Source organism: Sinocyclocheilus grahami, unplaced genomic scaffold (genome assembly GCF_001515645.1).
Source record: "Sinocyclocheilus grahami isolate Dianchi unplaced genomic scaffold, SAMN03320097.WGS_v1.1 scaffold21.1, whole genome shotgun sequence".
Lineage (NCBI taxonomy): Eukaryota > Metazoa > Chordata > Actinopteri > Cypriniformes > Cyprinidae > Sinocyclocheilus > Sinocyclocheilus grahami.
In genome coordinates, this window is record NW_015505200.1 from 3,694,720 (window position 1) to 3,717,891 (window position 23,172).

A 23,172-nucleotide genomic window follows, 5' to 3' on the forward strand; every position below is an offset into this window, starting at 1 on the left:
CTCATGCTTGGTGGTTCGAAAAACGCATTATTTTTTACATTATTTACATTATTACAATACCTTTCTCCCCAGCCTGGCACAAACAGCTCGATTAGTTCCGGGTTTGATGAAGGCCCGCCTTCCGAAAAACGAAATGTGATGTGATTGGTTAGCTATCCCAGTGCGTTGTGATTGGTGAACAGCTTAGACAGTGTTTCAGTACTGCCCCGCCCCTTGCCAAAGCAGCAAGTTCCTCTGCTCTGTTTAGTTAAGGATTGTCAATATTGCCATATCAATTTGAGCCGGATTCAGACCCAGAGAATATTGAACAAGAGGATCGCGCAGAACCTTTGCACGCATGGATATTGCAAGACATATTAGAGTGGTAAAGTTATTGTTTTTTTGACTAAATCATGTTTTAGATAGGATGTCAACAACCGCTTAAAAATAACTGCATTTAATATGTACTGATAAGTGCATATGTATTATTTTAATTGTTATTTAATTCTAACATTATAACATGAATTGCAGTGAAACTGTTATACAGTTGAATTTATTTATACCATAGTCCAGTGTTTCCCAGGCGGCATATATATGCAAACTCATTCTCTGCCAGCAGGAGGCGCTGTTGGAGTGGTAGAGATCAAGGTTTCCCCAGTAACGGCTGTACACAAAACAGGCTCCACTCAAAAAAACACTGCTTATCAGACATTACATGCAAGATTACATGAAAATGACATACAATTTTCTGAAGACAGTCGGTTTCCTTCAGAAATAGTGATATAAAAACACTCAATGTATGGGAAACTATGGAAGAAAATTAATGACAAATGTCTTTGAAACAAAAAAGCATGTTGAATTGCACTAACTGAAAAAATAATGCATTGAATTAACAGTGCTTGCATTTTAACATGGTTGTTTATTTAAGCTGTGAATATTTCGATTCAAAATATTTCACACACATTTTCATAATTAAAAATGCAATAATTCATATTCACCTTCCAGAATTCACTTCCCAAATATTCAATCTGTTTAAAAAACGATGTATAATATTCGACCGGCAAATTTCGGTCCATTTTATTTCACTTTACAAATTTGCTTCCACAAATACAGTGATTCAAATTCAGCAGAAAATTCGGCATTTCACATCCGGGAGCTGCAGGAATAGTAGTAGAATACCGATGCATGATCTCCAGCTGCTGTCAGTTGCTCACCAGCAGGTGGCGCAAGCGGCTGTTGATGAAGACCAAAGCATCAGGTGGATTGTCATTAATTCACAAAAATTGATCTGCAGAAATGGAGCAAGCCGTAAGTAGGAATTATGATTATCAGGGCCAGTATCAATATTCTGAAAAGCTGATTGTGTTTACTTTTGATTCAACATCTTCGCTGTTACTCGTTTCCCCGTGTAGACTAGCCTACATGTAAGCAGCTTTCTCTACCGCAAAGGAGATTATATTGCTATTTTACCCGACGCTCATGTACAGAACTAACATTACATCTGAGGAATGTAAAATAATATGGGATAATGTCACTGACTGCCGTCTAACGTCCCAGGGGCAACTCCCATGGCTATAGTAGAGTTGGTACTTAGTGCTCGCCGTGGTTTTCTGACATGCACTCCCCTCAGCATGGTGGCGTGGGTATACCGTTCCCCATAGCTACCCCTAGAGGACACAGATCGAAGTTCCCTTGAAAGGGAACATCTCAGGTTATTTATGTAACCATGGTTCCCTGAGTATGGAACGAGACACTGTGTCCTCTAGGTTTCCTGCCATGCTTCGGACGCAAACTTCAGACGAAGAAGAGGATGACGTGTTCTCCTGGCACCTATTTATACTATAGTAGCTCTGGTAGTGACGTCATAGGCTGTCGTCGGCCAATGTTATTGTCGTTTTTAGATAATGAAAACCAATTTTAAACACCTGATACTGTATAATTTTTTATTGCCCTTATATTCCCTATTTGAGCCAATGTATATTATGAAGTTATTTCAGAAAGAGACCACCCTGATTGTGAAGCAAAACGTGATTGGTTATAGCGAGAATGTGCTATGATTGGTCAGCAAAGTGTGGCTGTTATCTGATTGGCTTGAGCAGATGGTGGGTGTAGTCCATACGTTTGTGGATTGTCAGCATCTTGACCCTAGAAATGTTTCAAAATCCACAAATGCACAGCGAGCGATCCACAAATGCGTGCAGCGATCTACAAATGTACAGGACACGATTCACAAATGAATGGCAGGCAAAGTTGTGTATGTGACACAAAAATGTATTTGTGAATATGTTTTTTGTTTGCAATTCTCATTTTATTTATTTGTGAATTTAATTCATGCCTGTGAAACTCAGAGATTTATTTGTGGATCTCATTCTATTTATTTGTCAATGTTTTTTTTTTTTTTGTAAATCTCTTTACATTAAGGCTATTTGTGGATCATAATCTATTTATTTGGAATAATGCAACAATTCTACCCCCATACCTGAGTGCCTGATGGACTCTAGAGTGTTAAACATTACAATATTATCTCCATTTGCATAAAGGAATGAGTATCAGATTTGATGTCTGCTGAGTTGTGAGAGATAAAACCGCACTTGTGGTTTTCTGTATTCAAATTCTGTGATGCATGATGGAAGAGGGTTTCTGACCTCCTTAGACAATGAAGCCGATGTTGTTTAAGCCACGAGGCATAAAAGTGCTTTTAATAAGATACTGCAAACCCCCTGCACCATTTTATAGGCCATTTTATACTCTTTTGATTGTAGCTTTTCTGGTGAATGCAATGGAAGAACAGAATAAAGCTTGCTCTGTTCTTACATGTTACACTGAAAAGTGCACTCTCGTCAGTATGCAAAGAGCAGGTCAAAACTTTTTGCTTTCTACTTTTCAGGTTTTAAGTTTAAAACCATTGTGGCCTTCTTTGATGTCATAGCTTCACCAGGCGAAGGCTGACACTTTGCGAAGGGCGCTACTTCAACTCAGTCTCACATATCAGAAAAATGTTAAAGATAAAAGCACTCCAAAAAGATCCCGAGGACTTAACAAAAGGGAAAAAAGTAATCCAGCTTCCTAGGATGAAAGCTCTTTTCAACATTGTCTGCTTTTCTTCCAGGCTAAAGATAGCAAGTGAAATTTCATTGTGAATGTTTTTACTATGTGCACATTTGCTCAACACATAAAAACTCTTTGAATTCATCAAACAGAAGGACAGGTATATTTTATTTTATTTATTTATTTTTTCAGTATAGTGAAAAATGAAGTGACAGTGCTTTTAATATGGTGACCCATACTCGGAATTAGTGCTCTGCATTTATCCCATCCACAGTGCACACACACACACACACACACACACACACAGCAGTGAACACACACACACACACACACACCGTGAACACACACCCGGAGCAGTGGGCAGCCATTTTTTGCTACGGCAGTTGGGGGGGTTCGGTGCCTTGCTCAAGGGCACCTCAGTCGTGGTAGTGAAGGTGAGAGAGAGCGCTGAACATTCACTCCCCCCACTACAATCCCTGCCGGTACGAAACTCGAACCCGCAACTTTTGGGTTACGAGTCTGACTTTCTAACCATTAGGCCACGACTTCCCTTAGCATAAGGGAATAAGCATTGATTTTGGATTAGGTGGCATTTGGGAAGTTTTTTTTTTCTCATTCAATACACAACACCATTTTAACAAGGAATTGTCAATCCTTGTAAAATCCTGTGATTGGTTGTGTTGAATTAAAGAAAGTGAGGAAGATGATTACCCACTGTTTTACAGAGGAAACATATTCCTTATTCACAGCCTGTAACTGGTGAATGAAATACATTATCAGAAGGGTCGATCATAAAAACCCGAGCCATGAAACTACTATTAATTATAATTTGACAGGTTTTATCAATGGTTGCAGACAGAACGCTGATTCAGGAATTTTTGCTGGAGACCTTTCTAAATGGGAGGGTGTGGCGATAGATTAATCAGATAGCAGAATGCAACAAAAGACATTGTTCGACCTGTTAAATTTGCTGCTCTGATGATTCAATTTCATTCTCATAACTTCATTATTATTTAATCATCTATATGAAGGCACAGAGGACACTTCCATTAATCATTTCTAACCATTAGACTTACTATCCAAAGTAAAGTAAGTTTGCTGTCCAAACAGAATAAGGCTAAGGGCACAATGAAATGACATGTCAATTACAAATAGAAAAGAACCATGGCACAACTACACAAAAAGATAACTTCTAAAATCTAACATTTAAATACAGAAGGATTCATAAATCATTGAGCAACGGGCGCTGAGGATTCACCCTTTTCTTTAACTCATTGAGCAAAACCGCATTTTCATTTTTAATTCCAAGACAAGCAATTAATCTTAATCAGATTTAATTGAACATCCCCATTCCATATGCAAATAGTTTTTCACTTCTGAAAACACAATTAGGGCAATATGAACAACATGTGCCATTTTCATTACCATATTTTTACTGTGGAATATTTAAGCAATGACACTTAAGCAAGAGTCAATACGCGATTAATCACTGTAAAACCTAACAAGTGTCTTAATCCTCCCTTTTTAGCTGACTTAATTTAATGTAATGAAAACGTGTATTCCTATAAAACTGTGCCATTATCTTGCAAGTGATTTTGTTAGTTATTTAGATGTACAGACGTCATGATTCAGCATGCAAAAGACAACAATGGCACCCTTTAATTTATTTTTAATAATAAGATGAGAACATTACAAAACCTAAAGCTAATTCTGGAAACAAACAACAGACAGATATATAGATATATTTCAGTTTGTCAAATTGAATGACAAATACTCCGATTATTCCTACCCCTACCTGCGGGCGGGGGAGGAGCGCGAGCCACGACACTAGCCTTCTGTGCCCGTCTCTGATCCTCAAACCGAGACGGGCCAGGACCCCTTGGGTTGTTCGGGCTCAGACCTGGACCTTCGTAAAGGCCGCTGAGCGTGCCTTTGCCTGCACTCAGCTACCTCATTTAGGAGAAAGGTCCTCGCCTTTATCCAGGTCTTTCAGCAGGCCAGCCTGATATGCTTGGGGCATCACCATCGTGTGCAATGAAGCGACAGCCCGACCTGCTCCTCCTGCGTATGTGTCAAGGAGGGAGTCTTAAAAGAGGACATCTCATCCATAGAGAGATAGCTGGCCAGTGTCTCTCTATAGGGGCATCTTCTCATAACCGCTTTCGCGCATCGCCTCGATGTTGGCATAACTCGTATGATGGAATCGATGGATGCGTGAGGAAAAACCGGCCTCTGGCAGGAGGATTGGGAAAGCTCAGCCTCAGCTATTTTCCTGCTTTCCAGCAGAGCACTGGCCCCTGCATCAGACAATGTTAATGAAATAACATCATCCTCCAGCAGCTCACTCTCGTCTACAGCCGACGATTGTGAGAGGGAAAACCCCTCTTCAAACTCATCGGCCAGATCCACATGCGATCGCGAGAGGGAAAACCCATCTTCAAACTCATCGGCCAGATCCACATGCGATCCCCACACGTTCATTCTCCTCCGTGCCTCCTGAATCACGGGAAGCAGATGGCTGCCCCTCTTTCCTCGAAAAGAGAGACAAACGAGAGCGGAGCTTTTTCCTTGAAAAAACGGTGCCTATTCATACTATAGTCGCACCGGTAGTGATGTCATGGCTGTCGCCGGCCAACATGTTGTTGGTGTTTTTTCAATGTATGCTTCAGACACGGGTCACGACGAGGCGTTCCCCATAGCGACCTCTAGAGGACGCAGTTCGAAGTTCCCATGAAAGGGAAATGTAATTAAGTAGCTGTTTTGTGTACTACTTTTTAAAATAATTTTTAAAATCTATAATTTTACTTTTACTTAAGTGTATTTTGTTTGAAGTATTGTACTTCGCTACATTTTAAAACACATTAATTACTGAGTAAAAAAAAAAAAACCTGGAAACTACTGCAGTAAATAATGGGCAGGAGAACAAACTGGCGCTAAAATCACAAGAAAGATGGGGACGGATAAGACAGGCGTTATGGTGCAGACCCAGCTGAAAACGAAACGCTGTCGTATTCTGCTGAAGTTGAACTCGAAGGAAATGAAGTGCACCCTTGGCCATATGCTCTATTACGCAGTGTAAGCTGTGTTTGCCTAGGGAGACCAAACTAGCAGCTTATAAAATCTCAACATTAACTCTTCGCAAACATGTAGAGGTAAATACTTCGTAAATGCATCATTGCATTGGTGGTTAAAATGAAGTTTTGACAGTTTAGCAAAAGGTCTTGCACAAATTAGCCAAGAAGACTGGTGCAGGGTATGTGATATATATCGTCTGCGATAATATGGTAATTGTTGTTTTAACGATGTGCGATTTGACATTATCAGTATCCAGCTGAAAACGAAACGCTGTCGTATTCTGCTGAAGTTGAACTCGAAGGAAATGAAGTGAACCCCTGGCCATATGCTCTATTACGCAGTGTAAGCTGTGTTTGCCTAGGGAGACCAAACTAGCAGCTTATAAAATCTCGACATTAACTCTTCGCAAACATGTAGAGGTAAATACTTCGTAAATGCATCATTGCATTGGTGGTTAAAATTAAGTTTTGACAGTTTAGCAAAAGGTCTTGCACAAATTAGCCAAGAAGACTGGTGCAGGGTATGTGATATATATCGTCTGCAATAATATGGTAATTGTTGTTTTAACGATGTGCGATTTGACATTATCAGTATTTTGCCAAAAACCAAACAAAACACTCCTACAGAGACAGAGTGCCCTGAAGTCTAGTAGATTAGACTAGTGCACATGCATTTAGAGTGTGTTCTTTCACTGCGTAATTCAGTCTGTTGAAGTGTATTTAGAATGATCACAAAATTGAAGATATAGGGGCAGAAAATGTATATATTTATATAATTTCATATAGTAAATCAATATCACACGAAGAGTGCCGTTATTTCCTCCAAAAATCAGTATGATTACATATTGATTTTTTTTACAACAGCTCAATAAACAAGAAGTTAATTAAGAGACTTGCGTTTTAGAACATATTGCCTGTTTTTGCTCTATTTCGACAACAAAAATAATTCCAAACACAGCCACTATAGCATAGTTTTGTGTCTCTGCGCAATGATGGTGTTTCGTTCCTGAATGAATCAACCGTTTAAATGATTTGGTTCAATCGCAATGACTCATTTCAAATGATTTCAAATGAGTATTCAACATTTTATGTCTTATATATCAAAACATTGTTTCTGCATTTGTAACTGCAGGTTAAATGCATTCATATCTTGCATTAAACAGTGTGTAAATACATCTAAATGCCACTTCCGATTAAGCTTTTGTGTTTCCTCTGCATTGAAAAAATGAATTTTGTTAATACTGGTTTAATTTGCCTGGTAACAGCCCAAATGTCTTATTATTCTAAATAACTGATTCCTTTAATTAAAAAAAACTAGTTTGAGATTTATAGGCCTATCCCAAGGGTGTCAAGTTCAGTTCCTGGAGGGCTGCAGCCCTGCAGAGTTTTGGTCCAACCCTGCTCCAACACACATACCATGTAGTTTTCAAATAAGCCTAAATGATTAGATTAGCTGGATCAGATGTGTTTAATTAGGGTTATATCTAAACTGTGCAGGGCTGTGGCCCTCCAGGAACTGAGTTTGACACCATTGGCCTATCCCATTTTTGCCTCCCTCCCACTGTTAACTAAGTAATTTTTACTGAGCTACTTTTTACTTTTACTTGAGTACATTTTTAGACTGGTACTTTTACTTGTACTTAAGTAAAATGTGATTAATGTAATGGTACTTTTACTTGAGTAGAATATTTTCGTACTCTTTCCACCTCTGCTGCAAAAATTCTTTTTTTTTTTATATATATGCAAACATTCACTTAATCTTCTGTCAAAAACGGCTATGTTAATGTTTCTTGTCTTGTCACATATTCAATTACAAATTACACAAATCACCTAAAAGATAACGATAAAGGTTATTTTCAGTTCAAATCACTGAAATATGACCAAAAAAGTTGAGTTGTTTGCATCACTCTGTATTATCATTGGTCATTTCTATTATAACACGGTTGTCAAATTTGAAGTGTTTATCTACATACAGCCTATCTCACATTCTTTCACCATTAAAACTGAAGAGGTGCACTGGATTTCATGTCCGGCTTCTGTAAAGAGTAAAGCCCACCTTCTTTGATTTGACTGGCAATCTCAATCGTTTTTGACATTGACGTGTGCTTTAAGACACGTTTTCTCTCTTCAAAAAAACTGAGGGGGACAATTTGGCCTGATTCTTGGAGGGGACTTGTCCCATATCAGAGTTTCATTCCTGAATGAAACTCTTTTTGAACAAATCAGTTGAGTGAATGATTCAATGACTCACTCAAAAATACAGTCGCTTGTTTCATTCTTAAATGAATCTGTGTATTTGAACAAGTCGGTTTCATAATATTATATAATATTTCATAATATCATATAATATATCATTTATTGTTTATTAAGATTTATGTTTACAATTTGGGGGTTTTGAGATTTGAGATCTAACTAAACAAACAAACAAAATGGTTTCATGGATGTGTTTTATGTGTACAAGTAAATTTATGAATGCCTGCTGGGAGTGTGTATGAATGCATACGTATGGCTCAGTTCAGTGATGTGCTTCCTCTTTCTTTCAGGCGCAGATTATCCTTCTGTGTGGTGAGACAGGAAGAGCATCAGCACTGGCACTTAAGGTAAGATAAGACTCAGTATGTGGGAGCAGTTCTAATGTATCTCTCCCAGCTGTATTTCTTCCACACACAATCATTCACACGTTGCATTTCCATGTTTTGTGGGGACATTCTATAGACGTAATGATTTTTATACTGTACAAACTGGAATTTCAATCCCATTTCCCTAACCCTACCCCTAAAGATTTTCAAAAAAGATAATCCTGTATAGGATTTATAAGCTTGTTTCCTCATGGGGACCAAAAATATGTCCCCACAAGGTCAAAAATTACTTGTGTTATACTATCCCTATAACATAGGGAACACCAGGACACACACACACACACACAATATGACAATATGCTTTAACTGATATTTATCAAAAGTGAAATAAATAAGAGGCAGTGTTTTTGAACATGCCAAATTAAACATAATTTCCTATAATTTGCTGTTTTCTCTCCTATCTGTGTCAAATGTGTATTTTTTAAAAGTACTTAAACTTTAAATCCTTACTTAAAGCCTGTAATTATTGCTGCTGAGCCCACTTAAGTTTTTTTTTTTTTGACTATGTGCAATCTCAAGGAAAAAATCCTTTCTCTTGCTAATTAAATGTACTTTTTTCATCCCTGGTGGACGATGAGCTCATTATCATTGCATGTGCAGTAGAGTCCAGAGTTACTGAGGACTCAGCATTTGCTTTAGTGAATTGCAGGCATGAGTGGGGCTTTCCACCTGATTGAAATGTTCAGGGAGATGCCACGATTTGTTTCTCACAATGGTAAATGAGGATTTCAGTATGAGTCTCAGTATTTAGGTCCCTTGAGGGGGAGGCGACTTGGTATTTTTAACATCTTAATGAAACGCTGAGAGGGCTCCTAATTGCGGCGTGAGTGGGTAAGGGAGAATAGAGGTGAAGTGACAGTGCTGGAAGCCTTTGATCTGAGAACTCTAATCAATGGGGATTAGTGTCCTTTAGCTCTGTGCTGTGCCATGGCTTTGACAGCCCCATGACTCTCATATTAATGACCCACTAGCATGGCTTGAATTAAGAGAGATACCAGTTCACAGATCTCTGTGGATAAGAGTGCACATTAGGGTGAGACTGATAACCCGTGCTCAATCTGCCTGCAGTTGTCGATCAGTTAATTAGTTTGAGTCATCTAAGAATAGCATCTTTAAAATATAAGGAGTCATAAATGAAGGATGGCAGGCACATGTTTATTTAATTACGATGATCGCAACACAAAGATATAATCAACTCCTGTCACACCTTTCAAATGATTTTCTCAACCCTTCTAAATTTTTTCTTTTTTTTTTCTTTTTTATGTTTCCTTAACATTAGCAACAACAACAAAAAAACTGGATGTTTTGAATGTTCAGAGAACATTAAGAAATAACGTTTTCATAACTTATAACTAAAACATTTTTTTTGTTAGCTGGTTCACTTATAAGCAAAGACCACAACATTTATTCTAAGACTTCTAAGTTTTTCTTGGGGCTCAACCGTTTACCTGAATGATTTCTTATGCAAGAGGTCCCACGTTTTGAATCTTTTCGATTTGTTTCAAAAATGCTGATTCATTCCATAACAAAACATGTGCATTGCTGAATTCTGAAGTGCATACTAGCATTAGCCTACCACTCTTATATATTTTTTTCCCAGCAAACATAAAGAGAGATCAAACAGCAGATTCTTATATATTTTTTCCTGGCAGCTTTTATAGGAGCTCACATGAAAGGCACAGAAGCTAAAGCCCCCTAAATAGGATCCAGCAAAACCAATGCCATCCACATCAAGTGTGCCACTTGCAACAGTGCATCTCACTGCCATCCTTACTTTACCTTTATGTAATTAATCAGGTCCTGGAGGAGATATTTTCAAGTGTTTACTGTATCTCTCTAAGATTATATAAATGTGATATAATCTATCCGTTTTCATATTGATGGCTGAGAAAGTGAGAACTGACAGTGGAGGCTCCAGGGCTTTGTAATGTTATTCAGACAGGTATGTTACGAGTTCAGGGGAAGATCGAAATCCAGCGACCTGAGAAAGACAGCAGCGAGATCCCTGATCAATCTGAACCCAAGCTACTCAATATTGAATGTGTGGGAGTCATATAATCTGAAATGCATGTCCGATTTCACCCTCTAATCCATCAGCGTCTCAATATCTGTCAGTATCATGTACACCATCTGAGACAGGCCTGTCTTTTTCCTTATGCCTCATGTTATATCTACAGTCTTATATCTTCTGACAGCTTACACAACCACAGCTACATACAAAGAATGTTTATATGTTAGAGAGATCAAAGTCTTAACTTTGTTTGGCAGTGCTGAAAACAAAAGGTTTGTGAATATTTGGACCATCACTGAGCCATTCAATTTTTAGAAGGATGTGTATATCCCAAATTTGCTTCTCTGGGGGTCCACAATCTCACTTTAATAAAATAATTATTGTGAAATATTACTGTGACGTAAAAATTTATGTATTTTATAAATGTATTTTTCCTAGGATGGCACAGTTACCATAAAGTGCATTTATTTGTCTAACGTCCATATAACTCTCTGGGGGTCCACAATCTCACTTTAATAAAATAATTATTGTGAAATATTACTGTGACGTAAAAATTAATGTATTTTATAAATGTATTTTTCCTAGGATGGCACAGTTACCATAAAGTGCATTTATTTGTCTAACGTCCATATAACATTAAGAAAAATATATATTTAATAAATAAGTTATTTATTTCTCTAAAATGTGAAGTTCCTTCTTTTTAAATGTGGATATCTCAATCCACCACACTATGTTTACTTAAAACTATGTTTATTTATTTGTCTAACGTCCATATAACATTAAGAAATGTTATATGGACGTTATATAACATTTCTTAATGTTATAACATTAAGAAAAATATATATATTTTTAAGAAATATAAGGATATATAAGGTTATATAAGGTTTCCAATATAACATTAAGAAAAATATATATTTTTTATAAAATAACTTCTGTAGTCTCACTTTTAAGTTATTTCTTTCTCTAAAATGTGAAGTTCCTTCTTTTTAAATGTGGATATCTCAATCCACCACACTATGTTTACTTAAAACTATGTTTATTTATTTGTCTAACGTCCATATAACATTAAGAAATGTTATATGGACGTTATATAACATTTCTTAATGTTATAACATTAAGAAAAATATATATATTTTTAAGAAATATAAGGATATATAAGGTTATATAAGGTTTCCAATATAACATTAAGAAAAATATATATTTTTTATAAAATAACTTCTGTAGTCTCACTTTTAAGTTATTTCTTTCTCTAAAATGTGAAGTTCCTTCTTTTTAAATGTGGATATCTCAATCCACCACACTATGTTTACTTAAAACCCTCAATGATATATGTCAGAAACAAGATAAATTCTGCCCCATATGGTTTCTTCAGTGAAATTACATAAAGTTGATCCTATCAGATATTATGTAGCAGGGCTGTAAATAAGCCATATTGGTTTAAATCTGATATAAAGGTATAAGTTATTTATTTCTCTAAAATGTGAAGTTCCTTCTTTTTAAATGTGGATATCTCAATCCACCACACTATGTTTACTTAAAACCCTCAAACAAGATAAATTCTGCCCCATATGGTTTCTTCAGTGAAATTACATAAAGTTGATCCTATCAGATATTATGTAGCAGGGCTGTAAATAAGCCATATTGGTTGAAATCTGATATAAAGGTAAAAAAAGAGAGAAAAATCACCCTTGAACAAGGACACACAATAAAGCTGCACTTCAAATAATGTTAACATGACAAAGCAGTGCTACATACAGAGAAAATATACTTAGTATTTAGATGTGACAGGGTGTACTGTCAGTGTTCAAAAGGAAAAAAATAATCAAAATACTCAAGCTTTTTCTGACCTGGTAATTCATTCTCTTTCTTATACTCCCTGAAATTAGCTTGTGTTTTGTTGTCTATCTTAGAACAGAGACATTTCTGTCTTTTATGAAAGCCCAACAATAACTGTCGGTTTGGGCAGTAAAAGAAATAGAGGGTTGTGAGGGGAAAAATATAAAAGTTAAATATTCTTCAGAGAGGGATGTTAGAGAATAACTTTTTCAGAGGCGGTTGCACTTAAAGGGAAGAAGATATTATGCTTCCTGTCAAACATGGCCCCTGACAAATTATTTGATTCACTGATATATAGGAGAGAGAAACAATGTGTTATAGGGAGAGCAAAGGCAATGATATCACCATAAACATTCTGCCTGATAGGTAGTAGAAGCTTCAGATATACCAGAAAAGTTGTGAAAGATTTATTAATTCATATCTTGCCAAACTCGCTCTGCACAATTACAGGACTTTCATTGTACTCAGTGATGCAATAATTCAAAGCTTAACCCAGAAAAAAGCTGAAAACTCCTGTGAAGAAATTTAATTTTGCTTTTTTATTTGTGAATAGTTATCATTTTGTGGTCATAATGGGCTGTGCAATTGTGCCAGGACTGCCAAAAATCATAATGATGTGTTTGACTCTAACCCAGCCTTTGGCATAAAAACAAAACAAAAACACCTGTGCATCATTTTCAAGACAACCAAGAGAAAAACCAGCCTGAAATGGCAACAGCAGGGTTGTGTGCCATCAAGAATTAAACTGAGAATGTCTTACATGTTCCAATTCAATTCTTGAATTTAAGTTGAGGTAGCAAATTTGAATTTAAGGACTGTTGTAAATGTAAATTTTGAGAATGTTCTTTTCCATAATACATAATAGTAATTTTTCAGTATGAATTACTCATGAACATCTTATCATTCTGAAACTTGATTTGAATAATCAATGTATTTCATTATATTTAACTTTAATTTTGTAGACTATGGTTGATCAACACTTTCCTAAAATGCACTCAAAATATTAGGTAGAATTTTGAAAAGAATGTGATAGTTTGTGGCGCTGTTTTGACAGTTTGTATTAGTTCATTTAATTAGTTGAGAAAAAAATAACATATTGGGGAATACATATGATTATTCAAACCTCATGAATATCTTTGTTCTTTATGCTCATTCTTTAGAAATTTCTCTGTTATGTGACTATGTTGAGTTTCTTTGAATTATATTCAGTAAATTCCTCTTACTGACGGTTCAATTCAAATTCCAATTCAACATCATGTCAGGTGTCAGCAATTCCATTCCAGTTTCAACTCTTGAATTGAAAGCGAGCCATTTCTTCCATTTGGAATTTTGTCTGACTTTTGAATGGCAGTTTTCTTGAACTAGAAGCACTGCTTGTTGAGAATAGTGGAGCACTTTATGAGCAATTATTCTGAGGCCTGAGTGGATTGAGGGACTGGATTGACATTTTTGTGCACGGGGAGCTTCTAGAATGTAAATTAAGTCTTTGAACATCTCTTTCCCTTTACTTGAAGGATTTGGTCTGATGACATGCATTTTTACCTCCCGGTTTCTCATAAGAGTGGCTGAAAACACTCCTTAGTCTTCCCTTTTACATTCAGAATAGTACCAGCATGACAGTACACACCTTTTGAATATTTTTTTCTATTATGAATAACTCTAAACCCAAGCCAGGTCTAAACTCAACAATTTCCCACTTTGTTCTGAAATGAAAATGAAAACTCAAGCATAAAATTAAGTCAAACACATTTCTCTATTCACAATTCACTCATGCAAGAAATTGGCAGGCGCAAACAGAGCAAGCACAAATGGACAGCTGAAAAAAAAACATCTATACTACCGTAAACAAAAGACTACTCAAAAAAGCACAGCTGTTTCTTCAATGTTATGTTTTATCCATATTTTAGAACAATATACTGATATGATATATGATATGATATGATATGATATGATATGATATGATATGATATGATATGATATGATATGATATGTAAGATTTCTGCTGTAAAACAAAGCTGTTTGCTTTCAAACTTTTTTTATTTATTTACAGAAACTGGGAGTATCAATATATCAATATAGTAAATTAATTAGCCACAGTTTCAAGAACTACATGCCCTTCAATAAAACAATAGTTAATATGAGAAAAATTATTTCAGTTGAATCATGTGTTATAATTAAAATGGACAGCCTTTTTTTTACATTTAGAGTGTGATGTTGCATGAAGAAAAAAAAGAAGGGAAAAAATGAGAAAAAATATGAAGATTATAAATAAATATATTCCGATTTTTAAGTAAATTAAAACTTTTTTTTTCAAGTTTTAATCATAATTAATTTCAGTAATTAAATGGAATAACAAATGCTTATTCCTAATAATGGAATAATAAATGCTTATTTCTTGGAGACAGAGTTAAAAAAAAATAGTAGAGACGTCTAACAGCTCCTTTGGTGAAAAGGAGTTTGGCCTTCACGTTGCGCCTTCTGTAAACATGGTTTCCTTATGTCCCAACATGGTTAAATCCACATTGCCTTGGGAACTCTGGAAGTGTGAGCGTGAAGGAGGCTGAGAAGTAAAACCCGCTGGGTCGCAGGTGCTGGAAATGAACAGTGTCCAATGATCCTGAAAGACAAGGCAATTTGGCAGGTACCGTCGGAATAATGATAATAGAATGGTAATATTGCAGGGCTGAGCTTACTTGCTGGGTCATTTGCGAGCCAGGCCGAGGCCAGCGTGCGCGGCGGTCTCCACGTCGAGGTGTTTGCACATTAGCCTGCATAAATAGGGGTTACAGAACCCGCAACGCAACGCTCCGCCTGTGTCTGTGTCTGACTGAGGGTAACACTCACCCTGTAAAGTCATAGTACGGCTCCTAGTACAGGCAACACAGAAATCTATTCATGTCAATCTAGCCAGTGCAAGCTGAAGATACCACAGGAAGCAATAGGAGAAATACATGTCGAAGTAAGAGAGATTGAGAAAGACAGAGAGAGAGAGAAAGAGGACTCTCCAGAAAGGGATAAAGAGATGGATGAGGCGTAGCTGTCTCTTAGGGGAACTGCTCCGCATGTTCTCTCAGACGTGACAAACCAATATAGATTAGACGAACTTGAAATAAAGGAAGAACCCTACTAACCTGCTGCCAGATACATTACAGCCAGCTGAAAACACCTTGTCAAACAAGGGAAGAGGTAGGCTTAAGACCAGGAAACTGCTTTGAAATGGTACCTTGTCAAGTTACAAGTTAATCATGATTTAAAGAAGTTCAACTACTTTAGTACGTCCACTTTAGACATTCTACTATAAGTAACTTTGCAACTAAATGTCAACTACCAGTCATGAGAGTGTAGACAGTCTGCTTAATATCTGCAAAACACTTTAATTTGATGGTCCCCTAATAGACATTGTACTATTACTTCTATTAATGCTAATACAAATAAGAGTTAGTCGACATGTACTTGCAAATTTACTTGTAGTTACTTATAGAATGTCTAAAGTGGACTATATCGCAATAAAGTGTTATCTTTCAGTGAACAGTTCTTAAAATAACAGTTTTTTCTTAATATAAAGAACATTCTAATAATGTAAAGAACCTTTTCTTTACTATAAAAAACCTTTTGTGGAATGGAAATGTTCCATAGATGTTAAATGTTCTTCATGGAAACATCAATGCCAATAAAGAACCTTTATTTTTAAGAGTGTACAGTTAAATAATACAATTAATCTATTAAAAAAATGTATGTGACATTGCAACTGCATAAAATGTTATACGTTTTATTTAACTAACTTGACCTATACTGACTTTCAGCAAGTAAAGTCACTTATAATGTGCAGACTACTTAAGCATGTGTCAACAGACAACAGCCGAAAAAAAAGTTACCTACTTGTACACAGTTAATTTAAGCAGAAAGCGGAACCGAGAGAAATTTGATGAGTGATAGAGAAGTGAATGTTGATCTGAGAACTTTGTCTGCCAGGATCTGCCACTCAATACACTTAAATGAATAATAAAACACAGAGTCATGCTTTGATGCAGAGACACTTGTGTTTAGGTTGTGAAACCTTGTTCTCATTTTAATGTGAACTAGAAAACCGACTTGGATGTTTTGAAAAGATGAGAAAAGGGAAAGAAAAAAAGAAAAGGGTTTCACTGAAGCCTTGTGCCTATTATTTTGCTCAGAAAGTCAGCAGTCTTCACTCTCGACTAAAACTGTGTCAGGCAGACATTGTCGCTGTTTCAAAGTTATCTTATCCAGGTTCATCTATTATGGCTTTTTCACTTTTAAGACCAGTTAGAGACTATTTACATCATGTTGGCACTGTAGCTCTTAAAGCGACGGTGCACAGTAATGTTCCTTGCTATCTTTCCATTATCAACAAGGTTTTTCCAAATGCAGTGCGAAGCCAACAAACATTCCCATCTGTTATCTTGACGAGAGGTTAATGCTTTTGTTGACCTCCTGATGCCCTAACATCATGTGGGCTACATGTCTTTATCACAACTCTGCTGTGCACGCTCTGTTTTTTAAAGTCCCCTGCTTTTCTCTCTAAACAAATCATGGCTTAAGAACACAACTAGCATTTACTGAACCATAGGAGAATTGCTCTGCAGAACACAGGAGAATTACCAGCACTCCTTGAAGACATGCGGGCATCCATCAGGTTACTGCTTGAAAATTACAAATCGCTGATGTCATATCACCAGAACATCTGGAAGAGCCATAATTATCTGATATCATGAAATACATTTATTCATGTTTTCAGCTCTGACATTTCAATCAGTGGTGTGTGGTGTGTTTGGGTTCTCTAAAGAATGGATGATGAATGGATGATGTGTCTTGAAGGTGAAAATGAACTAATCACAAGTTTTCAATAGATTCAGGCATGCACACTGCTGGAAAATCCAGCTTAAGCTGGTATTTGTGAGGGTTTGCTGGCCATTGGCTGGCTGACTAGCCAAAACACCTGAAGGTTAGACCAGCTAGTAGTAAGTTTGTTGCTTGGTCATTAGTTGGTAAATCATCTTATAGGCCTACTAGTGTTCCATAAACTATATGTTCCAAAACACTACCACTTTAAACTGGATTTTACATTGTTGAGTAAAATACATTTACCTCACTATATAGTTTTGAGTGCACTGAAATGAAAAACAATCTAAAACTTGTCGGTAAAATTCATATCTTTAATTGTTGTCTCAATTTCTTGAGTCAAAGGTAACTCTCAGTGAAGAGGAAGAAAGAGATTTGAAATACTAAAATTATATCGTCATCGTCTCAGTGGTGGTGCAGGTGGTTTTATTTTAAAGAACAAGAATATGTCATCTCACCGAAAGAAGGTGAAGCTCTTTTCAGCAATGAGAGGAAATTGATTTGCATCCTTAAAATCTTTCTTTAACTTTGTACATTTTTTGTCTCTTCAAAAATGATAATAATACCATTGTGATTAACAACCACAACTCTCTGTATAACTTACCATAGTTCTAAAGGAGGTCAATGCTCATCATCAGCAACAACAGCTCCAGATCCTTCACCACAAATCAGACAATGCTGTTTAAATAACAAGGAACAGGGATTATACAGGATGTTACATCAGCTATTTTAATGTGAAATTCAGGCAATATTGATGCAATTGTTCTTTTCTTAGTTATAACACATCTCTTTCCACCATGTATTCTTCCATTACATAATAACAGCATAGTTGTCATTCATTTGAAACAGAACATTTGCAGACCAATCTTTAAAAAAAAATCTTTAATTTATTTGCTTGACTCATGATTAATCTCTTTTTCTTTTCTTTTTTGTTAACTTGTTAACACATACATTTCAATAATAGTTATTGGGATCCAAAGGTTGGTACTGTTAAAATAAATTTTAAGATCAAGAATTCTCATTTTCTTAGTTTCGTTACCAATGACTCCTTTCACAAATCTAATATTCAAAAGTTTAGGGTCGGTACAATTTTTTGATATTTTAAAAATACAACTCTTATGCTCCCCAATTCTGCATTCAAAAATAACTGTTTTCTATTTTCATATATTTTAAAATGTAATTTTATTCCTGTGATGGCAAAGCTAATTTTTCAGCACTCATTACTCCAGTCTTCAGTGTCGCATATTGTAATCCAATATTTTTTTTTGTATTATCAGTGTTGAAAACAGTTGTGTTCCTTTCACTCCTTTCATTCACTGCACTGTCAGTTCTGATTGCGGTTCTACAATGTGGACAACCATTAAGTGACTGAAAGAAAAATCCCAGCAAGAAACATGTGCTGTTCAAAAGTAAATTAGGAAATTGGGGATTGCCCCGTGGTCTTCCCTGTCATATTTAATAATTGAGCCTCTTCGTCATTCAGTGTGATGGCACTCATTCTCTTCAAAGGCTATGGGCTGCTTGGCATTGCCAAGATTTCCAATCAAAGAAAAGTTTCCCATCAGCCCATCATAACAGGAGAAATGCAGAGTTGTCTGCTTGACCTGGTCTGACTTCTACTTTAAAGGCGGCGTGTTTAAAAAAAAAATCATGAGAGAGAGAGAGAGGTGATAGTCTCTTCAGTGATCTGTAGTCTCTCTATAGTTCTGTAGTCTCTTAATCTTCTCCATTAGAGAAAACGCTAGACCATAGGAAAGACATTTCTCAAAATTCAACACTTAAGGGGAAAGAACATTTTTGACTGCAAAAGGAAAAGCTCATCCAAAAATGAATATGTGCGAAAAAAATTTACTCACCCTCACACCATACAAGATGTAGATTAATTTATTTGTTCATCGGAACAGATTTAGCATTACTAACTAATTTAGCAGAAATTTACCATTACATGACTTGTTGCTCACCAATGGATTTTCTTCAATGAATGGGTGCCATCAGAGTTCAAACAGCTGATAAAACCGTTGCAATAATTCACAAGTAATCCACACGACTCCAGTCTTAATTATGAATTTATTTCTTACAATCATACAGCTTTACACTTCACATGAAGTTAATTGATCAACTGAAGTTGTGTGGATTTTTGAGATGCTTTTATCATCTGTTTGTACTCTTATTCTAATGGCATCCATTCACTGCAGAGGATCCATTGATGAGCAAGTCATGTTATGTTAAGTTTCTCTAAGTCTGGTCCGATGAAGATAAAAACTCATCTACATCTTGGATGGCCAAAGGGTGAGTTTCATATTTTCATTTTTTGGGTGAACTACTCCATTAAAAACTTTGTGATTTCAAAACTGGCATTGTTTTTTGGCTAATATTTGTGAAGTAGACTCTACTAGTAGACTTACTATGCCGACTTAGAATTTTTTTGTTTCATCAGACTATATTTCTGTAGAAGGTGTGAGGGTGAAATTGGTTGTGTAATGTCAGACCCCTTCTGTGTGAAGTTTGCCACTCATAAAGTAAGAGGCAGGATGGAGAAGGAATTAACAAGCCACCTGCTCCAGGGTCCAGTGCCTCAAATAAAATGAGAGCAACCCGCTTAGACACACCCCCAGGCTCCGACAGATAAAAATAAGATGCCACAATGTGACAGGAATATATGACTACACATAACCCTTCAGTTAACTAGCCATTATTTTGTGATGTATATTCAGCAGATTTTAGTAATTAATCTGAAAGTACAATTATAGCTAGTTTAAAGTGAAGTCATTAGGATTAAAGTGATTTGGATGGATGGATGCTTTGTTCTCTACATATGAATTCTTCTCCTATAAGAAATGATAGAGCATTATACATTTACTTTAAAGTCTCTTACTTTTATCCAAGTGATTGAATAATAACAACAAAAAAAGATTTTCTTCAGTAGGGAAGTCTATGTCTGCCAGTCCATTAAAAATAGAAAATGTCAGAGGAGATTATCACTCTGACCATAGCCCCAAAGCCCAGGTGTCAGTCTGACTCAGTGATTTATTTTACAGTTTGCTCTTGTCCTGAGTTCTGTTGCTGATAAGGGATTAAGGAAGATTTAAAGAAAATTCCATAGCTGGGTCTCTACTGAATCAATTAATTGTATATCAACAAAATTCCCAGTCGAATTATTCAAATGTTTCTCATGCTGTAGGGAAAGCTTCTGAGTTTAATGTCTACAATGATCAGAAAATAATTTTAGCACAAAATATGGAATCAATAATAATTTGGCTTTACTAGGTTCAGGGCTCAACAATAAAAAGGGCTGTTGATGTTGAAAGATGGTTTGTAAGAGCTGCACTTCCCATAAACATTTGGATTTCTCAAGATTGTTCTTGTGAATTATGCCGATTTATATGTCACCAAGCTAACATTGCAAGAATTACTCGTCCTGGAAGCATTAGCTAAAAATTATAATATTTTCTCTGAGGGACAAAGGAGGTTGTGCCTCCTATTAAAAAAAAAAATCACAGGCAAAATAGTATGAAACAGTGTGTAACGGTTTTATTTTAGCATTATTTATATACTATTATCATATTTATTACTAGCTTTTATTTTTATATTTCCAGTTTTCAAGTTTTAGTTACATAAATGTTGTGCTTTTGTCATTTTTATTATCATTTCAGTTTGTAATTTTAGTACTTCAACTTAAACCTAAACTTTTATTTCAATTAGTTGCCATGGAAGGCAGTGTTATGATTGGCTCAATGATCTGTCAATCGGATAATGCCTGCCTATCATGTTCTCTTCATCTCGCAAGCGTACCTAGGATTAATTACACCACTCTGATATACCTGATTGGTCAATCAGTGGTCAGATATTTAATAAAAAGTTACAAAATAGACTATATATATATATATATATATATGGGAACGGAGCGAGGCCGGTGGAGTAAATGCTAATGCACGACACCTGCGCCACTCACCAGTCTCGAGTTCCACGGAGGAGCTCAGGAAGGATAAAAGTAGGAGTGACGACAGTGTTGGATGAGAGAGGACCAGGCCTGGACTTTATTTTGTGTTTTGTGTGCGGCAGTCGTCCGCGAGGGGCTGCCGCTTTACTTTCATTTTGTGTTTGTTTATTTTATTAAAATCTTAAATGTTCGCAGGTTCCCGCTTCCTTAATAGGACACCTGTCAATAAAATGGTCCGGGTTCCTGCAGTGCCCAGAGGCCGGCCCAGACTTTCCCTGCCGCCCTAGTGGCAGTTAGTGGGTCAAATGATTGGCATGGAGAGAGCGGGGAACCAGACGCAACATCAGTCCCAGCCGTGGTCAGCCCCCCTGGGCGGAGCTCTCGGGCCAGTAGCATACTCCAGTCCGGCCCCACCCCGCCCTCGGGGCGGGACTCACGGAGGACCTGGAGGATGGGACCTGGGAAGAGGGACAGGTTGAGAGGCAGAGAGAGAGGGAGAACATAAAGGGGAAGAGAGAACAGCTGGAAGGGATTCGCCGACCCCAGGGCATGCCACCATCTGATCCTCTGCCAGCGACGAGTCCAGCGACGTCGGTCAGTGGCACTGGACCCACTCTGCCGTCTTCTTTGGCAGCCGAGTGATGAACTGCTCCAGTACCACACGGTCGATGATGTGCTCGACGTCGCTTCCCTCAGCCAGTAGCCACTTGTGACATGAGTCCCGGAGCCATTGGGCCAGCATGAAGGGTCGGCCGCTCTCGCCCAGGTCCAGCGAAACTTCCAGGTTTCGGCACCAATGTAACAAAGTTCGTAGTCACGGGAAGAAGGAGGCGGGAACTGGCGAATATTTAAGATTTTAATAAAATAAACAAACACAAAATGAAAGTAAAGCGGCAGCCCCTCGCAGACGACTGGCGCACACAAAACACAAAATAAAGTCCAGGCCTGGTCCTCTCTCATCCAACACTGTCGTCACTCCTCCTTTTATCCTTCCGGAGCTCCTCCGTGGGACTCGAGACCAGTGAGTGGCGCAGGTGTCATGCATTAGCATTTACTCCCCCGGCCTCGCTCCGTTCCCATGGCTCTCGGCCCCGCCCCTCTCATCACAATATATATATATATATATATATATAAATAAAATGTTTGTATTATCATATTTGTGTTGAGTTTGAGGCCAGTAAAAATTGTGCTATTGTTAAGAAATGCTCATTTCTTTCCTGTTCTCGAGCACTAAAAAGTGGTCTCTTCTTGTTCACAGTGCCGATCAGAGGTCTATTTGTGGAGTTGATGATCTCACCCTAGTGCCCGAGTTGTGATGTGGGGGTGCACCATGGCAATACAAGGTTCAATGGTGAGCCTGGCTTTACTGTTCTTTGCGATTCAAGCTGTTCCTAACCCCACCAGCAAACTAGTGAGGACCACAAGGGTGAGGCGACAGGTTCCCGAAGGTAGGGTTCCCTCTAGCAACCAGACCCAGGCCATGATCTTCAATCATGTATACAACATCAATGTACCTCTAGAGTCACTCTGTTCAGTGGACCTTGACACGGTACCAGGGCCAGGGACAAACAAAGGTACAGCTGGGAGTGACAAGATGCCGACAGAGTACACAGAAGAGACAGTGGACGCGGACAGCCAGGTGCCCTTCCCCCATCGCATCAATATCCCAAAGCAGGCCTATGCTTGTCCTGCGGCTGCCGCCATGGAACAGCTGGCTAACCGCGTAGAGATGCTGGAGAGGGAGGTGTCCTTGCTTCGAGCACAGTGTAGCTCCAGCTGCTG

General features: G+C 37.4%; 1 long non-coding RNA gene across 1 annotated transcript in view; it reads left to right on the forward strand.

The window, feature by feature from the left end:
• The window catches only part of LOC107557203 (uncharacterized), a 96,275-nt gene extending 73,110 nt beyond the window's left edge, over positions 1–23,165 (forward strand). Inside the window, exons 3-4 of the long non-coding RNA XR_001605372.1 lie at positions 8,645–8,701; positions 22,649–23,165. This is a non-coding gene — a long non-coding RNA (uncharacterized lncRNA). The remainder of the gene's footprint in view (positions 1–8,644; positions 8,702–22,648) is intronic.
• The last annotated feature ends 7 nt before the right edge of the window (positions 23,166–23,172 follow it).